Source organism: Protopterus annectens, chromosome 11.part0, assembly GCF_019279795.1.
Source record: "Protopterus annectens isolate FY-2018-M chromosome 11.part0, PAN1.0, whole genome shotgun sequence".
In the NCBI taxonomy this organism is placed as follows: domain Eukaryota; kingdom Metazoa; phylum Chordata; order Ceratodontiformes; family Protopteridae; genus Protopterus; species Protopterus annectens.
In genome coordinates this window covers 4,072,468-4,093,584 of record NC_056745.1, presented here as the reverse complement: position 1 = coordinate 4,093,584, position 21,117 = coordinate 4,072,468, and positions in this window count along the sequence as shown.

Sequence of the window (21,117 nt, the reverse complement as noted above, 5' to 3'; positions counted from 1 at the left end):
GCTATAGGCAAACATATCTGCCCAGGACACACACCCTCCACATATCCTATCCCCTACAAATCTATGTGAAGTCTGTCTGTCACCCTGAGCCTGTCTGACTTATATTACCCAACTGTGGACTGGAAACCAGACCAGACCAGAACATAAATGCACAAAAATTCCACCATTGTAATATATCACCAAGGTACCGGGCCATTTCCACAGCACCAACAGTCAATTGCTAATAGGCACACCCCTCAACAGGCTGGATTGTGCAATAATGTGTAGCATTTGGCCCATAAACCTTGTGTGTGCATCATCCATCCTGTATTCCTCTGCTAAATCACTGTGATGATCTGAGGAGGAATGTCACGAGGTACTGAAACAATATATGACAGTGTCAAATGGCATATATGACAGATGTCTGCTAAAACAAGCCCTGTAATCCTAGCAACCCATACAGTACTGAGAGAAATTGTCACAATCATTGTATGTCTCATTGTCCCCACATTTTGATAGGCTATCTCCAGATATCCTGCACCAACAGGTTGAGAGGTATGGCTGTAGCACAAAACAAACTGGAATGGAGTACAACAATCCCACATGTACTATAGAAGGACACAGTGGGCATGCTCATACACTTAGAAAAATGTCAGTAAGTGTCAGGAGGATCTAGGAATGAACAGGCCTTCCCCACCCAGTGCACTTCCCATTGGCCCACCTTAGCAGTCCTGAAGATGTCTGTTACCTTAGAAGTCACTTTTGTTAGACCTAGCCCCATAAGCTCTGTGGCGTGTGTTATAACTGCATAAGACTATAGTACAAATAACTAGTTAGGTAGGAGTTATAATCTTAATCCTGGCAAATGTAAAAGTGTGTGTGTGTGTGTGTGCTGTATTCACAACTAAAAGCTTTTGGGTCCATTCAAACTCAGTACACTTCCCCTTTCCCTACTTTAGCAGTCCTGCATATATCAGTCATCTTAGAAGTGCCTTCCCTCAGGCTTTAGCCCCATAAGTTCTGTGGTGTATGCGATAACTGTATAAAATGATAGTACAAATAACTAGTTAGGTAGGAGTTCTAATCACAGTCCTGGCAAATGTAAAAGTGTGTGTGTGTGTGTGTGTGTGTGTGTGTGTGTGTGTGTGTGTGTGTGTGTGTGTGTGTGTGTGTGTGTGTGTGTGTGTGTGTGTGTGTGTGTGCGTGTGTGTGTGTGTGTGTGTGTGTGTGTGTGTGTGTGTGTGTGTGTGTGTGTGTGTGTGTTTAACTAAAAGTTTTTGGGTCCATTCAAACCCAGTGGACTTCCCCTTTCCCTGCTTTAGCAGTCCTGCAGATATCAGGCATCTTAGAAGTGCCTTCCATTAGGCCTCAGCCCCATAAGCTCTGTGGCACATGCAATAACCGTATAACACGATAGTACAAATAACTAGTTAGGTAGGAGTTCTACTCTCAGTCCTGCCAAATGTAGAAGTGTGTGTGTGTGTGTGTGTGTGTGTGTGTGTGTGTGTGTGTGTGTGTGTGTGTGTGTGTGTGTGTGTGTGTGTGTGTGTGTGTGTGTGCGCGACAGTTGTATGTGCAACACTGAGGGAATTGCGTGTTTGTTTATAGGTGAAACAGTTTTATGCCATTCCCACCCATGACAATTCACAGTGCCCCACCTTATCAGTCCAGATGATGTCAGTCCCTTAGCAACCTTGGCCAGCTGTCAGCAGTGTAAGCTCAGTAGTGCATGTGATAAATGCTTAACACTATAGTACAAATGAGTAGTTTGGCAGGGGTTCTACTCTGGTATCCTACAAATGTGTTTGTGGGTATGCATGTTTGTAAGTAGAAGCATTTTGATATGTTTCCCACCCATTGCCCCACTTTATCAGTCCTGCTGATGTCATTCCCCATATCAGCACCTTTGACCAACTCTCAGCCCAGTAAACTCTGTAGGACATGTGATAACTGTGTACCACTATGGTAAAATCACTAGTTAGGTAGGGGTTCTACTTTCACATCTGGCAAGTGTGTGTGTATTTGTTTGTAGGACAAAGCATTTTGAAAGTTTAACACCCACTGCACTACTTTATCAGTCCTGCTGATGTCATTCCCTTCATAGGTTCGCAAGTGTGTAGTAGGTAATGGCCCAGGAGCCTTAACAAGCCTAACACATAGAAGGGCCCTGCTATTTTGCCACCTGATGTTATGTCCCAGTGCCTGTATCAAGTATAGCCACTGCAGTGATCCTTGGGTTGAACTTATTATGCATCCACTCATCACGATTTCTCTGGAACACGGTCAGCTAGGTGCTCTACATGACATGTATAGGAAGTGTATTCCAGTGCATGTGCAGTCTCTTGGTGAGGGACCTGTCCCACCAGCATGTTGTGGTGATTGTGGTACTGAGGTAGAGGTCTCTACAGTGTGTGGTGTGGAAGGATTTATATGTAGCATTGCTAAATCAGCTGGGTCAGACATGACTTTGTAAGATAGCTGCTAATTAGGTGATATGATGCAGAGAATAGCTTGAGTCTTCTGAGTCTGTCTGTGTATGATGTGTGTTTAATGCCTAGGAACCCATTTGTGAGGTGCTTCTCCGGCTTCTCCAGCTGTTGCAGATGTCTAGTGAGGTACATGGCAAATGGGCCATAATACTTGGGGAGTCGTCTAATGAGGGAATAGTAGACAGAGATAATTGCCTCTGTCTTCCTGGATGCAAAACCCTTGGTAATGCAATGTGCCATATAGAAGGGCTTCCTGACCACAGTGGCAATGTGGTACTTGAAGGAGAAGTTACTGTTAAACTGTGTCCCCATATCTCTTATAATGCCTAAAGTGTTCATTGGGCTCCCATCGATGTGGAACTTACTGGGGACTGAGTGTTTTACCAAAGGGGATGATGAATGCATTTTGTGGTGTTACGCTTCTGGCCATGGTTTCCACATCACTCATTGGTCTCAGTGAGGCCTTTCTGTAGGATGTCTACATCCCTTGTGGAGTTCATGATAGCTCCCAGCTTGCAGTCCTCTGTGAACTTGGTCAGCCAGAGTTCTTCTGTGTTGGGCTGGACTCCTGAGAAGTAGATGCTGAACAGGACACTATCCAGTATTGATCCCTGTGGGACTCCACTCATGACTGCTTGCCAGTCGGAGTTGGAGTTTGCCACTGTCACACTGTGTGTTCTGTGAACCAATTTGCAAACCACCCACTGTTAGTGGGGTTGATGCCTAGTTTGTTGGGTTTATCAATAATCCCTGACTGAGGAATAGTATCAGAAGCCTTGGCCAGATTGAGGTAGTCTGTATGCAGTGCCTTACTGTCATACACAGCCCTGGTGACTCACTGAAAGACGTCAACCAGGTAGAGCAGTCATGATCTGCCATTCACAAAGCCAAACTGTGTGAGGTCCAGAGTTAGGAGATCACCCATATCTTGGTCAATCAGGTCCCTGATTATGAGCACATACCTGTACATAGTAGACTTATCAGTCTAAGGGCCCAATAATCCCCAGGGTCTGTTGATGCTATGGCTTTATGGAGAGGGATGACTGTAGCAGTGTGCCATTTTGGAAGAACAAAGCCTGAGGTGAGGCTGATACTGACCAGGGCACACAAATGTGGTGCCAAGTCTCTTCGTATGTCATGTAGTGGTGCCAAGTCTTATCATATGTCATGTAGAACACAGCCACAGATATGTTGGGTTTGCATGGAAGCTGTATCCTTGCCTGTAGACAATGCAGGTCTAACCTGGCCTGCAGCAATGCTGGGTGCCTAGCATACATCTGCCATTGTGATTGTTGCCTTGGGGGGAAGTAAAGCTGGGACTGAATGCGTTGGCAAGATTGTGGCCAATATCTTGTTGTCTCAGGACAGGAATTAGCATTGTGCAGTAACTCATAGCACTTGTGGTTATTGTTGTGGAGGTTGTTGATATAACCATGAAAGGCTTTTGTGATTGTCGTCAGTGTCTGCTGCAAATCTGCCTTCATAGCTGCCTGTAGGTGACTCCATGATGGATCCTAAGTTGTGTTTGAGGTTAATAAGGGGGTTCACCAGTCTTAGGACACCACCTTTTTCTGTAACAGTGTTGTCCTTCTGTTGTACACCTTAGTAATGGCAGGGGAATATCACAATGGCTTCCAGTGTTTGGAGGACAGTGTCTGTGTTCTGTTGACTATGGCTAGTACCATGCATCCATGTACATGTTTGTGCAGTGAGTATGTGAATGATGTGACAGTCATGCAGCTATTTCCCATTGGCATGGGTGCAGTGAAGTCATCCACCCCTGTTTTTTATGACTGCAATGTCAGCATTGGAGAGGTTTTGCAAGGTGGTTACCTTTGGGGGGGTGTGGGTGAGATGTTGAGCTCCATGTTGATTACATCATGTTTGGATCTGACCAGGTAGGGACTGACAACTGTGGTCGAGAAACAGTCCCATATTTAAGTAATCAGCACAGGTCAAGGTTGTTGCATCCTCTACTGGAGGTCAGTATGAGCCAGTCCAGGGCATTGGATCTGATGAATTACATGAAGCGTTGGGCCAGTGTACTGGTGCTTGACTACTTTCCCCAGGTGATGGAGGGGTAGTTGAAGTTTCCTACTATGCCAGTGTTTGGTTGGACATTGGTGCATTGACAGTCTAGGGACATAGCTGGGGACTGATTAGCAGGCTATTGGTGTGAATTGCACTGTTCCCTAAAGTCAGATTTACAGTTAGTATTTTTGATGCATTATGCTGGGATACTAGTCTGGAGGTGGGCATATCCATTGGGAATATGGAGACACCACCTGTGGAGGTGTGGTCCATGTTTTGGTGCTGACAGCTGTGGAATGCGCCATAGCCTGTTAGTACAGGGCTGTTGTCTGCTGCTGTGAACCACCTCTCCATTACAGCACAAATGTCAATGTCCGCCACTCTGAGGAGTGCTTTGAGTGACTGCATCTTCAAAATTAGATGTCTACTGTTGACCAGCATGCCCCTCAGATTGCAGACATGTCTAGATGTTACAGTGGTAATTTGATTTGGAACACTGCCTAATATTGCACTATAAGGGCGGCAAGAAACTTACCCTGTACCTGGAAACCCAGGGCTTACAGATTTAGGATATCTCTGGCAAGGCATTGAGGTCTGTCAATCATGTTATCCCAGGCAGAGAGATACTGGATCCCCTAAGAATTACACACAACACATAAGCCAATGTTGCAGTCAATTATCTGTTGATAGTACTGCAGTATTATTCTGGGTGATGGCAGTATACTGCTCAGGGCTACTGTCACACCTGCCTGGACCATATAATCTGAGTGTTCAACCATGTCTCTTGTCATGTAGCCCAGGGAGGTATGTCTCAGGACATTCACACCCACATGGATGATGCTGTGGAGTGGCCTGACTGGGTGTGTTATGTGTTGGATGCTGGCATGTGATAGACAGTTGGCTGTTACCTCCTCCATAATCAACATAGCAAGTGGGACATCTGTGTGCCGCAGTACTGAGTCACCCATGACCACTGTGTTGTGCAAGGTGGTCATCCGTAGGAGCTTAGATTGAGGGGCACACTGTGCAGGTGACATATGTGTCCTTTGACATGTGCTATGTCATGGTATGTGAGTGTGTGTCTTTCTTGCTGGTCTGTGCTGTTTGTGTAAATGTTCATTGAGTGCCTCTGTGAAGGTAGGTGTGTGGCTTTCATTGTATGTCAAGGCTGTCACAATAGGTTGTGGCGAGCTATGTGGTCCACATGGTGTGGTGCAGGTGTTGATCTTATCCTCTTGACTATCTAGTCCAGCCTTTGCTGGAGAATGGATATGTCCACATTTGGTGATATATGGGTAACTCTCACTGGTCTGAGTGTTTGGAGGTTAGATGAGAGGGTTTTCTGTGTACTTGAGGCAGTTGCAACAGTGCCTCAGAATTGGACAAGTACACCAGGTTTATGGGTGAAAGCACAGAAAACTGCCCTTCAATCATGCTAGGAGGGTGATCATAAGTAGTAAGTACTGTGGCTAATTCCGTGATGAATGAGTACTGCTGACTGCTCCCAGGTGTGATACACTTATTGATACAATAACCTGTTGAAGTGCAAAGCTATAATGCTATTTGAAGTGCAAGACAGAAATAACTAGCAAGATATACAGGAGAAACTGAAGGCAGACTTCCTGCCACCTGTAATACTTTACCTCAGCTGTACAGTTATCAGCACCTTTGGCCAGTTGCAATCCAGTAAGCTCTGTAGTGCATGCAGCAACTGTGTAACACTATAGTAGAAATAACTAGATGGGCAGGGGTTTTAATATCAATACTGTCAGGTCTGTGTGTGTGAGAATGATGTACTGTGTGGATTATACCATTATGACTTGTGTACCACCCTTTACACTTCCCCTCACTCCAATTTAGTAGTCCTGTTGATGTCATTCACCTTAGAAGTACCTTTGGACTAGGTGAAATTGTATAAGCTCTGTGGCGTATCTGATAACTGCTTAACACTATAGTAGAAATAACCAAATAGGCAGGAGTTCTGATCCCAGTACTGGCAACTGTGTGTGTGTGTGTGTGTGTGTGTGTGTGTGTGTGTGTGTGTGTGTGTGTGTGTGTGTGTGTGTGTGTGTGTGTGTGTGTGTGTGTGTGTGTTAATCAGATACTGGGTGGCTTACACCATTTTGTTTTGTGTACCACCCATAACACTTCCCCCACCCTACTTTACTAGTGCTGTTGTTGTCATTTACCTTAGAAATACCTTTGGACAAAGTGAAAATATATAAGCTGCGTGGTGTATCTGTTAACTGTGTAATACCATAATACAAATAACTAGATAGGCAAGAGTTCTAATCTCAATACTGGCATCTGTTTGTTTGTGGGTGGGTGTGTTTGTATGAGAATCATGTAGTGTGAAGGTTATACCATTTTGAGTTGTGTACCACCATACTCATCCTAATTTAGTAGTCCTGTTGATGTCATTCACCTTACAAGCAACTTTGGAGGAGGTGAAATTGTGTAAGCTCCATGGTGCATCTGATAACTGCGTAACACTATAGTAGTTATAAATAGGTAGGAGGTCTAATCTCAATATCGGTGGTGGCATCTTAACAGATGTGTGTATACATTTTGTATCCACTGTATAGCAGTAATGGTTCACACATGTTCCTACCTCATTCAGTTTGTCCAACACATTTTGCTGGTGTCTGTCCAGATGTCTTGCACTGACAGGTTGTGAGGTATGCTACAGGAATGTTACATTCTCTTCAGATAGGCCCCTGTGGTGACCACAGTGATGCAACACAATTAACCCGACCACAAGTGAGCATGCACATAAAGTAATATGGCTATTAGTCATAGTTATCTGCATGGTAACTTGCATGCCCTCCACATGCCTGGGGTATTGCCAAAGGACAACTGAACAATTCCATACTCACCAGCTTCAAGCAGCTGTCCCATATGCAGACCAGAGTGTTCTGTGTAGTTGTGGGAGAGAGGTATTGTCAGCAGACTCACATGTGCCCTTGGTAAAGGATGGATGTAACATGTCTGCACATTTACAGTACAACACCCAGTACTACACAATTTGCTGTCCTTCACCATAGATTTGCACTTCTGTGCATTAGAAATCCCCAACCATAACTGCAATCTGACCTGGCACATGCATATAGATACTGTACAGATACAAATATGTCTCATGTAGTAGTCTACTAATCCCCACTAGGACCTTACCTGTATGCTCCATGTCCATTGTGTGGGTGTCATCCACCTCCAGCAAGTGGGGCTTGGTACCCTGGTGTTGTACTGTGATGGGTGGCCCAAGCTTGTCAAGGAGCTCCTCATTTGGTGTCAGTTGAGGCTGTGTGGCTGGGCTCCCACCTGTAGTTGTGGGGTCCCTGGCCATGGCAGCAGCCCTTTGTCAGGCATGGTGTATGAGGTTGGTGGCATGATGCCACACCTACTCATATGTACAAGCGTGCAGGCCCACCTTATTTACCCAGTGGACAGGATCATCCCACAGGGTGGTCCTCTCCCACAGATGTTGCTGGCTTCGGCTCAACAGTACTGTGGGGTTCTGCATTATGGCTTCCATTATGAGGTTGCATTCCGCTGATGAAAAGGTCTCCCACCAGTGATGTGACATTGCACCTGGTAGACACTAACAGGGAAACACATCACAAGACCCCATACATTTGGCATCAGTATGTCCAGTACCTGCACATGCACCTTGAATACCAGTAGCCAATACTCACAACCATATCAGTAGCCACCACTCTCAACCACACCATACTCCTGTAATCTGTCAGCACAGTATCAGCTTGCATTGCACTCCTGGTCCTGATGAGTCATATTGCCAGCAGTGAGGGCAAGTTTTTTGCATACTCCATCATTCCTCATTCAGGTCTGTGTTAATGGATGACATTAGCCATCTTTGGATGGTGCTGCTGCTTAGTGTGACTACAGTGTGTAATGCAGCTGGGAGCACATGCCTGAGTTAATGTAGGATGCAGACAGGGATGATATGACATCCCATGGATACTTACATTTGTTACCTTTCAGCAGGCAATATGTACTTAGTCACTGGTGATGAGAGAAGGGGTGTGGGTGCAGTACATATCCACATATAGTGATGCTGAGCTGGGGGAGGTTTGCCCTAACCCTATCTGCATCAGGTTGCCTGTAGCTATGTTGTGTGTATGCGATCTGATTGGTCACCATTACAGGTTGGATAGGTATGTTGCCTCCAAGATTGCAGACATATGGGAAGATGGCCTTGTGATTGTCTCTGGTAGATGTCTCCAATTTGTACTCATAGTTGGCCTTACAATAATCCACCTGTGACCTTATATGCTTGTTCAGACAATAGCTGACTTGATGCCAGGTTGGTTCCTGCCCCTACTTTACCCTGTACAGCCACTATAGGGATGAAGTATGTGGTTTGTGTAATGCTGCTGTCCAGCAAAGGGAATTAGTCTATGTTGCTGGAGGCAGGTATGACAGGTAAGGTATTGCTGAGTCCATACAGCCATGCATGTGTTCAATCAGTTGTTTGTACTGGGCGTGGCCACAAAGTCATAACACAGTTGGCCACCTCTCCAATTTAGCAATGATAATCATGCTTATTGTACTAACAATGGCTGTGTCAGGGCAATGCAACAACCAGTAGCTGTAGAAATGTCACTCTTTTGGGTGCACAGTAACTAAGATTACACACGTGTTCAACATGTACAGCTTGTTTAACTGACATTTTCCATCCCATGTCTGTTTTCATGAGGTGGACACATACACCTACTTATACTGACATGTGCATAGCTAACACCTCACATACATGTCTGTTCTGTATCAGTATGGCACACTAAATTCACACTCTTGCTGTGCAGTCATCCCTCTCAACCTGTTACAACAGGACATCTGTAGGATGCCATGCATACATGGGTGCAATGGGATAAAATCAGTGACAGTGTCTCAGTATTGCTGTGACATACTTGAGTCATTCAATAGCACAGTAGCCTTTGCACTGACAGGCATCCCCTGAAGGATGTCCAACAGTCATATGGCAGGAAGAGAGGGGAAAGGCTAGGAGGGTGGTATTGAGGGTCAGAATTGTTAATACTGGCAGTATGAGTGGTATAGGGACCAGGCTAGTTGATACGATGGCCAGGGGATGGTTGATATATTGTGTGTGTGCAAGAGACCACATGGAAAGGGATTATGGCTGGGTGTATGGTAGGCAGGTCACAATTGTGCTATCAAGGTGTGGACTGGAGGTGGAAGTAGGTAGGGCTTCTGCTGAAGGAACAGTATATCAAGAGTGTTTTTGGAGGATGACATAAGTGTCTGATAGAGTGATCTTTCTGAAGCTGTAAGCTGATGGTGCAATAATGACTGTTAGAGCAAATGCTATGCAAGTTGGTTGTGCGATGGATGAGAAAGAGAAATGTGGCATCAGTTGGATGACATGGTGATGACTGTACCGAAGGGTGACAGATTGGTCATTGCAGAAGATGTCAATGGGCATGTTGGTGACGGGAACAGAGGGGATGGGGAATTGATGGGCATGTATAATGTTAAAATTAATGGAGACAGTGAGATGATAGTGGATTTTGCAAAAAGGATGGACATGGCTGTGGTGAATACGCACTATAACATGAGGGACGAGCATAGGATGACATACATCAGTGGAGTAAGATGCACACAGGTGGAACATATCCAATGTAGAAGGGCCAGTTGGAAGGAGATTGGAGACTGTAAAGTGGTGACAGGGGAAAGTGTATTTAGGCAGCACACAATGTTGGTATGTGAGATGATGTTGGTGATCGAGATGAGGAGGAGTGTGGGAGCAGCACCAAGGATCAAATGGTATGAATTGGAAAAAATGTGCTTGTGAGGTGGAGTTCAGGGAAGAGTTGAGACAGGCACTGGGTGGCAGTGAAAATCTAACAAATATCTGGTTAAGTACAGCAGAGCTGGTAAAGGAGACAGCTAGATGGGTGCATGGGGTGACATGGATGGAGGAAGTAGTACAAGGACATCTGTTGGTGGACTGAGGGAGTACTAGACAGTATACAGAGACAGAGGCTGGGGAATAAGGAGTGGGATTGTCAGAGAGATGAGGAAAGTAGACAGGAGTATGAGCAAAGAGAGAGGTGGCAAAGGCTGAGGATGGGCATATGAAGAGTTAAATGACAGGTTGGACACTAAGGAGGGATGACAGGAATTGTACCAATTGGCTGGAGAGATGAACTGAGCTAGGAAAGATGTGCAGCAGATAAGTGTGATAAAGGATGATGAGGTATATGTACTCACAAGCGAGGAAAGTGTGTTGAGCGTGTACTTTGAGAGGCTGATGAATGAAAAGAATGAGACAGAGAAGGTTGGATAATGTGGGTATGGTGAATCAGGAAGTGCAATGGCTTAACAAGGAGGATGTAAGGATAGCTATGAAGAGGATGAATACTGGCAAGCCTGTTTGTCCACATTACACACCTGTGGAAGCATGGGGTTGTTTAGTGGAAATGGCAGTGTTGTGTTAGCCAGACTGTTTACTGATATCTTAGGAAGTGTGAGGTTGCATGAGGAGTGGAGAGCAAGTGCTTGGTTATGGTGTTAAAAATGAGGTTGATGCACAGAGCTCTGATAACTCCAAAAGGATAACATTGACCAGTCACAGCATGAAATTCATAGGTTTATAGGTAGGTACTAGGCTATTGGCTCTAGGGTCTATATAAGCCCAGTCAAAAAGGTACCCTGGCTTTCGCCATCCAAGAAAATTATTTTCCTGTGCTACTGTTGGGCAGAGCCACAGAAGTGATCCCCGGGATGAATTTCCTATTTCCCATCCAATCATCAAGATTTTTCTTGGAGTGCTAATGAAGAGCTTTGTTTGATATAGTTAGGTAATTTGTTCCAGAGTATGGGAAGTCTCTAGGACAGGAATCTATCCCTCCAGCATGTTCGGTTTATTATGGTGACAAGGTTTAGGTCCCTAGAGCGTGTAGCTCAGAGGGATTGGACTCGTGGAATGTTGAGGAAGTTATGAGTAAGAGTAGTGGAAGATAGGTTATGCAGGGAGGTGAGGAGTACTGGTCAGCAGTATGGTGTTATGTGTGGAAAGGGCACTACCGATGTGATGTTTGCTCTGAGACTGTTACTGGTGGAATACAGAGAAGGTCAGGAGTTGCTCTGTGTCTCTCTGGACTTACAGAAAACATATGACAGGGTGCCTAGACAGGAGTTGTGGTATTGTATGATGAACTCATGAGTGGAAGAGATATATGTAAGAGTGGTACAGGATATGTACAGGGGTGGTGTGACAGCATTGAGGTCTGCATTAGGATTGATGGATGTGTTTAATGGGGAAGTGGATGACATCAGAGATCAGCTGTGTGTCCTTTCTGATTTGTAATGGTGATGGACAGGTTGACAGACAAGATCATACGGGAGTCCCCATTGACTATGTTATTTACTGATGACATTGTGATCTGTATTGAGAGTAAGGAACAGCTTTTGGAGACCCTGGAGAGGTGGACATATGCTCCAGAGAGGAGAGGAATGAAAGTTAGCAGCACAAGGACAGAATATCTGTGTCTGAATGAGAGGGAGGATACCAGAATGTTGAGGATGTATGGACTACAGTTGGCAAAGGTGGATGTGTTCAAATGATTGGGATAAACATTTCAGAGTAATGAGGACTATGGAGGACAGGTGAAGAAGAGACTACAGGCAGGAGAGGGTGGAGAAGAGTGTCAGGAGTGATATGTGACAGATGAGTACCAGTAAACATGTTATGTAAGGTCTACAAGAGGGTAGTAAGACCACCTATGTTATATGGGTTGGAGACAGTGGCACTGACAAAAAGGCAGGGGTCAGAGCTGCACATGGCAGAGTTACAGATGTTATGATTTGCACTGGGTGTGACACGGGTGCACAGGTTTAGCAATGTGTATATGACAGGCTCAGGCCATGTTGGACAGATATGAGATAATGTTGGAAAGGCAGCATTACATCAGTTTGGATATGTGCTGAGGAAGGGTGCTGAGTATATTGTGAAAAGGATGGTAAGGATGCAGCTGCCAGGTTAAGAGGAAGAGAGGAAGGCCTCAGATAAGGTTTCTGGATGTGGTGAGAGAGGACATGCAGTTGGTTGGTATAAGAGAGCAAGATTCAGAGGACAGGCAGAAATGGCAACAGATGATCCACTGTGGCAATCCCAAATGGAAAAAGACAGAGGGCAATGAAGGGGGATGTTGTAATGTCAGTTTTCACAGATTTGGCAAGGATTTGACTGACATAACACAACTCTATGGGTAAATGACTACAAATATTTATTTATTTATTTTATATTTGTCCGACTGGACCAGGTCCATTTACAGCGGAGGCCCGGGGAGAAAAGCTCCACATATATTAACAGAAATACTAGAATTTAATACATAGTAGAAAAACTGATAATAACACATAGCAAAAATCCAGCTAGTAAGACAGAAAATGTAAAACTGAATACAACTCAGCAGTTGAACAGATTAAATACATTTAGCAATGAGAGTCATGACATACATCATGTTAAAATGAAGTACCTATATTAAAGGGATAAACAACTGTAGAATTTACATTAGGCAAGTAATAAGCCTTTCAACTTTCCACAGAGCTTAAGCAATGTTTTTAGGTTATGCATAGGCAAAGCCATGTGCTTATGAGATGTGATTTTAAAGAGTTTTTGAAGTGTGAGGTGGTGGGGATAGAGGTCAGTGATGGGGGGAGGTTGTTCCAGTTTTTAGCAACAGTGTGGGAGAATAGTGCTTTTCCAGCAGTGTTGTTAGCCCTAGAGATAGTGCTTTTCCAGCAGTGTTGTTAGCCCTAGAGATGCATAGAAGTGATTTGTCACTAGAGGGAGTGTGGTATTTGTTGTATAGTAGGTAAATAGTTGACTTAGTGATGGGGTTTTATCATGATACTTCAGAATGTTATAGGCAATAACCAGTTGGTGGTAATTTAGTAGTTGAGGAAATTCTAACCATTCTAAGTCCCTTAGAGCTAGACAATGATGGGATCTGAAGGTGGCGTTGTTAGCAAATTTGGCAATAATATTACTATAGCATGACTCAAGTTTGTCAAGGTCAAGTTTTCTGATATAGGTATACATTAGTGTGGACAAAAGGTGAGTTTCGGCTAGGGTAATCCATACTTGATCTGAGAGGAAATTTTTGTCTGTATAATGAGCCCATTTTTCTGTGAACCTTTTTGATGGTTTCAGAGATATGGACATCAAAGAGAAGGTTTTTGTCATTCTCAACAATGAGGAATTTGGTATGGGCAGAAGGAGAAATGATAGTACCAATTTGGGAGGTAACAGAAAAGGAAAGAGGAGCAGACTTTGATTTGTTGGGGGTAAAAAAAATAATTTAGTTTTATTAGGGTTAAGGATGAGTTAGATATTTGTGATCCAACTTTCTACAGAGCTAAAGGATTCCTGGGTCTGTTGTTGAAGAATGAAAAGAGAGGGTGCTGAGCAGATTAAAGTTGAATCATCCACATACTATATGAGTGTGGCATGCTGGGTGGTGGTATGTAGATTGTTAGTGTAGATAGAAAAAAGAAGTGGGCCCAGTACTGAGCCTTGTGGTACACCTATGAAGGTTTAAAGTAGAGGAGATAATTCACCTTGCCATTGGGCAGATTGTTGCCTTTCAGCTAGATAGTTCTTAAACCAGGCAACAGTAGAAGGGGCAAAGGATAGGGATGCTAGTGCATCTTACAGTAGTAGGTGTGAGGCCATATTAAATGCTTTGGATAGATCCAAAAATATAGCAGACATATAGTTCTAGTCATTTCTGTGTTGGTTTACTAGATTGGTAAATGAGAGAAGAGCAGTAGTTGTACTGTGGTGTGGCCGGAACCCATGTTGTGTGGTAGAGAGGAGTTTGTGTGTGTTCAGAAAATACATGACTTGAGTGTGAATACATTTCTCTAGCAGTTTGGAGAGGGGAGACAGAATAGCTATAGGATGGTAATTAGAGATGTCATAGGAACTGACGCCTTTATGAAGAGGAATAATATAAGACACTTTCCACAGTTGAGGTATGTAGGATTATTTTATGGAGCAGTTTATGAGGATAGAAACAGGGGAGGATAATGATTCTGTGGCTAGTTTTAGGAAGTTGGCAGATAGATTATCAGCTGCAAGGGTAGTAGGTTTTAATTTCAAAAGTAGTTTTTTTAATTTTGAAGGTGGGAAAAGCTGAGAGAGTAAGGGGGAATGTTGTGTTGACACTTAGCTGGGATATGTGGAGGGTTGTTTTTGGACAATTGGCTGTATAATGCCATTATGGAGTCTGCAAAGTGGTGATTAAATTGAGAGGCTATATCCATGTTGTCATTGGCAGAATTGGGAGCTGGATTAGTAGTTTTGCCTGATTTAATTAGGGAGTTGATAGCTTGCCAAAACTTTTGAGGATTTTTTGAGTGTGTTGTTTGTACAGTAAGAAAGTAGTTCTGTTTATCAAGTTTAGTTCATATTTTGGCATGATTTCACACATATGGTCAGTGTGCAGAACACTGGACAGTTGAATGGTATGAGCTCAGTATATAACATGCAGTTCAACACACACATCTGCAGCAGTACTTTACTCTGCACATGCTCTGTATAGTTTTCTTATATTTACAAGACAAAATGTGTGTCATAGTTATATGCACAGGTAACATATGGATATGTACAAAATCCCAGTAGCTGGCCTAGTCACTACAGACAGAGTCACATGCTATGGCCATCAGTGCTGTTCATTTAAAATTATTACTGACCACCTACAGCATTCACTTACATGCTTACTTGTTTCACGTACATTTTTTCCAGATATTTCACAGATATATCCTTTTTTTATTTTTTTTCTCACACTACTTCAGCTTTGCACTGATGGACTGTCTATGACAGAGGTGGTTTGAATAGATGGCAGCTTGTCTATTGTAAGTAATACTCATGACTATTTGATGGCCTGAGAACCAGTTGGTGTTCCCCAGTTGCTGATTGTATGCAGAGCAGCTGTGTAGTTATTCCAATAGCCAATGTCATGGCAACACACTCCTACAACTGAGTACTCCATGTGGGTGTTGGCCGTTTCCCTTACTTGTGAGGAAGAGATCCTGGAGGTGTGTGAGTTAATACCTTTTAGAACAAGACCTGTGGAGACAAGCCAACTAAATTGTGGAGAAGATTCAAGACTTAGGGGTAGAATGCAAATATTGTTATATGTTTTGAATACTGCTTGTTTAACAGGGTTTGTCTGAACATGCTACTTCTGCATGGGTTTCAGTCTGACAAAGTTCTGTGTCTGCATAGCTCTCAGCTGTAGGGCTATCCACATAATGGCCAGATGTTTGCCTGTTATGTTTGGTCTGTTCTCCTGACAGGTGTTGTCCTTGGCAAATCAGTAACATACTCTGGTGATTGCAATCAGTACATGCCAACATCCATTTGTGTTTCTAACTTTATATCCCTCTGAAAAGATATGTTACAACAAACCCTGTAACACCAGCAATTTTCTCAGTGTATAACAGCAATATTTCAAGTTTGGCCATGTTTTTTGGCCTCAGGCCCAAAATATGTCAGGCTTGGTACAGATGCCATACAGTAGGAGGTTGATAGGTAGGGTCTATCATTATTTTTTCTGTCATGCCTGCTGAGGGAAAAGGGTGAACGACATGTGGGACTCTGTACATTCAAGAGCTTGGTGTATGGAGAATGCTGTTAGATGCCCTTGTAACATATTTTATGTCTAGGCTGTTAGAACATGTGAGACATATTACTGATGAGGAAGAAGACAGTTCTATAGCTGTACATTTCAATAATTCTCACCATGGGGGTAGTAGTCATGAAAGAACATTTATTATGTACAGAATCTGTTTAAACTCTAAACGTGATACTTTATCCCCTAGGGGGGTTGAATGAGCAGTGTAATTGGAGGCTGTGTATATACATGTAATTAAGTGCAGTGGGTAACAAGGTACTGCTTTGGAAAATGTCTGTTTCTCAGTTTGGTCAAACAGTCATAAAAGAATAATTGTTATGTACAGAATCGATATATGTTTTTAAATGTGATACTTTATCCCCTAGGGGGTTGAATGAGGAGTGTAATTGGAGGCTGTGTATTTAAATGTACATAAGTGTTAATTGCTTCTTCTAATTAAGGCAAGTATTTCTTGAAATGTGTTACTCCTTGAAGGCTTTGGCAAAGACATCAGAGTAAAATGAACTTGTGTGAATTACTGGCTGTATTTTTGTTTACTATCTTCACTCATTGCAGCTGTTTTGCTAAGAGGTCACTGTATATGTCTGGCCATTGTGTATGGCCTATCATGGTTTTGTAGCAGCGTACTATTCACTTATTATTTGGACTGGGGGGGTCAGATGTGAGTGCCATGGGTCCTTTCGTATCCAACTGTGCATGGTGCCCCAGTTATTGGTGGTCTATCAGCAGCGTATGTTTGTGTGGGCATTTAGAGACATGTATGCATATATATATATATATATATATATATATATATATATATATATATATATATATATATATATACATACACAGACACACACACACACACATCAGTATTTCTTGGTAATATATCTATATATTGTTATACATACACACACACACACACACACACACACACATATATATATATATATATATATATATATATATATATATATATATATATATATATATATATATATATGTCCACACATATCTATTTCTCTATATATGTAAATATTTTTTTCATGTATATATTTTTAGATAACAATCATTCCTCATTGCACAGTGTGTCTTTCCTATTGTAAACTGACTGCACTGCATATGCTGTAAAAAAACATCCTAACATCTCACAGCTATGATGGCCTAGTATTAAATTGCTGTGACTATGGTGTATAGCATTTCAGGTTCAAGACTGAGCATGGCTGATTATTTTGTTGCTGGCCAGAAGAAGGGCTTCTGGATAAAGAGTGATTAAGGCACTTTTACGCAGTTGTAAGTGGGTTTGCACAGGTTTGCTTGGTGCTAAAACACGGTTAAACCAATAGGTGCTTAAACTGTTTAGGCTTTGCTTACCGATGCTTACCAGTACACAAATATGCTTAGCAGAGCTAACTACTGGTTAGCATTCACATTTAAGCAATGTGTAAACATGCTAAGCATAGCTCAGCCCTGGTAACCATTGCTCACATTCCAGTCTCATAAAATAGCAGAGTAATGACATCATGTAATAGGTTTAATTTCCTGTACATAACGTGCTTTTATGTGCTCTCATTACAGTAGCAAGGGGTGTGACTATACTGTACAGGACACTTGGGTATAAATGGGTAGTATCACATGTTTTTTGTTTTTATTATTTTTGTATACATGGGTAGTATCACATGTTATATGCACTCACACTTGCATGTTACACCAGCTACAGTACACTGGTGGATGAATATGATTCCTCACATATTGTATTATGAAATTAGTACTTTTGACACTGCTTTTCCATGTAAGATTAGATTGCCTATTGTAGTACTCCAACCATGCACCTCTGCATGCAGAGCTGAGACTCTGAGTACTACACTATCTTGTTCTTGGTATTTCAGCTATATGTTTTATGTATCCCCTATTGGATATTAATATGACATTATTATATTAACTGTAGAGTACTATGTTTTTTTGGACATGTCATTGAGGACTGCTGTCATGTAGTAATGGCATACATTTCAGTTTCAAATTTCTATCCTTCAGGACATTCATCATAATGCATAGCATGTTTGCTGTCCACTTTCTGTCAGTCCTCTGTACAGATGTGTAGATGTCAGGTACTGCTAAGGACATACAACTATGTAGGTGCCCACATAGTTTTGTGCTCTGGGCCTGGACGCTGCTGCTAGCTCCAACTAATAGGGAATCCTTCATGTGGGCTTTTGCCCTTTTAATTGCCTGTGTGAGGGACATTACAGAGGTGGTGGGCTACAGATTCACAGACAGTAGGTGGGAATACTTCACAGGACAGGACATTTGGAGACAGCACAACAACATGGGGGACATATCTCCAGTATTGTGAACAGATTCTATGTCATCATCAGTGTTGTTATACACATGGTGGGTTGATAGGTTGACAGGGTTTGTGTGGACATGCATTTAGTGAGTGACATCACATCTGACAGTGATATGTAACTGACATACCTCTCCACTGGCATGCTGTCCACAGACTGGCCACATGTTTGCCTGTTGTGTTTTGTCTGTTCCCCAGACAGTTGTTGTTTGGAATTACTGACTTCATATTCCTCATAAAGAATATGTTACAACAAACCCAGTAACATCAGCAGCTGTCTAAATTTCTGCCAGCAATATGTCCAATCTATGCCTTTGTTTGTGTCTCTGTCATGAAATGATGTCAGGCTTTGTCCAGATGTCATGCACTATGAGACTCGGATGTATTTAGTATCATTATTTCTTGCCTTCATTCCTTCTACCATCCCAGTGATGTAGTAGACCCACAAACATGTTACAGGGAAGAGGCCATAGATATCTGTCCTGAGCCTGTACATCATGAGGTGAACTATACATTTGAGAGGTCTGTGTATGTCTGGCCATTGTTGACAGACTATCAGGATTGTGTACACATCATGTGTACATGTTATTTGGGCTGTGTATGGAGGGGAGTAGATGTAAGTGTTATGGCTCCTTTTTCATCTGACTTTGCATGCTGCTGCATTGTATGCTGATCTATTGGCTATATGCCTTTGTAGGGGAAGACTGTGACATGTCCTGTACCATGGTCAGAATTCAGACTACACTAAGAATTGGGCCACAGTATATAGGGGTAGTGTGTGATGGGAAAACTATTATGTATTTCTTCACACAGTCTGTATATTCTACTGTTCACATGACCTACCGGTATGTGACTGTGGTGGGATTGGTTGTGGGTATGCCCTCTCACACTGGTGTCTGATTTTTGGTGCTGTAACATCCCTGTAGTGCCTGACATCCCAAAAGGGGAATGACAACACATTCTTTGACATTGAGCTTAAGGCCATAGCTCTGACACCAGTCATTGGTCTCAGTGAGGCCTTTCTGTAGGATGTCAACATCACTTGGGTAGTTAATAGCTCCCAACTTGAAATTGTCTGCAAACATTGTCAGCCAGAGTCCCTTCATGTTGGCATGGACTTCAGAGAAGTTGATACCAAACACGAGAGGAACCAGGACCAAACCCTGTGGAACTCCACTCATGACTGGTCGGCAGTCTGACTTGGGGTCAGCTACTTTCATATTGTGGGTTCTATCTGTGAGACAGTTTGCAACCCACCTACTGTTATAGGGGATGATGCATAGCTTAGTGAGTTTATCCATGATTCTTAAGTGGGGAATGTTATCAAAGGGCTTGGCCAGATTAAGGTAGGTTGTATGAACCACCTTGCCTTCATCCACAGCTCTGGTGATTGACTCAAATAAGTCAACCAGGTTGATTGAACAGGCATGATCTACCTTTCACAAAAGCAAATTGTGTGGGATCCTGAGTCCGGGGATTCCCAGATCCCTGTTTCTTAGATCCATGACAATGTGTTCCATAGCTTTGCATGATAGCCTTGTCAGGCTAATGGGGTGATACTTCCCTGGGTCTGCAGCCAGTCCTCCTTTGTGGAAAGGGATAACCGTAGCAGTGCACCAGTCAGTAGGGACAAAGCCTGAGGTGAGGCTGTGATTGGACAGGGCACATCAGTGAGGTGCCAGTTCACTCTGTCGTTCATTCAGATGACAGCCAGAGATATTGCCAGGTCCAATAGAAGCTGCATACTTGGCCTTGGACAGAGGTGTTTTAACCCAAACAGCATTACTACTGGTGCCTGGCAGTGTACTGGTATTGTGATTGGTCCTTTGGGGGTGGGGAGAGGGGTAATGTTGCCACAGAATCTGCGTGCCAGTATATTGGTAATATCTGTTGGCTCAGTATAGGAGGTCCCATTATGCAGTAGCTCAGAGCACATATTGGTATTGCCATAGAAATTCTTTACATTAATATAGGAGGCCTTGTTGTTGTCTTTACCGTGTGCTGCAATTCTGTTTTCACAGCTAGCTTTAGAGTATTTGATGTGGAATCTCACCTTTTTGTTGAGGCTGATAAGGGAGGGGGTTCCTAGTCTTGGGACTTCACCTTATTCCATATCAGTTTCCTTCTTCTGTTATAGAGTTTCTTTAGGCAGAGGACCACCAGATTGGCTTCCTTTTTCTGGAGGGGAGTGTCTTGTTTCTATTGGGTATGGCAGAATCCATGCATTTGTGTACATGTTCATACTGAACTGGTGTGTGATTTGGAGGTCATGCAACTAGTCTCCATTTGCTTGGCTGCCATGAAGTTAGCCACCTCTGTTTTTTGGTGGCCAAAATTAGCTTTGGAAAGGTTTTTTTATGGTGGTTACCTTTGCAGGGGGGTGGGAGGCATGTGGATTCCTAAGGTGATGACATTGTGGTGAGATCTAACCATGTTGGAGTTGACTATTGGTGTTCAGCAACAGTCACCCATGTTAGTACTGACTAGGTCAATGATGTTGCTACCTGTAGTGGGTGTAGAAATGATCTGGTCCAGGCTTTGGAATTAATGCATTCCAGGAACATTGGGCAAGTGCATTGATACATGAGTACCTTTCACAGTTAATGGAGGGGTA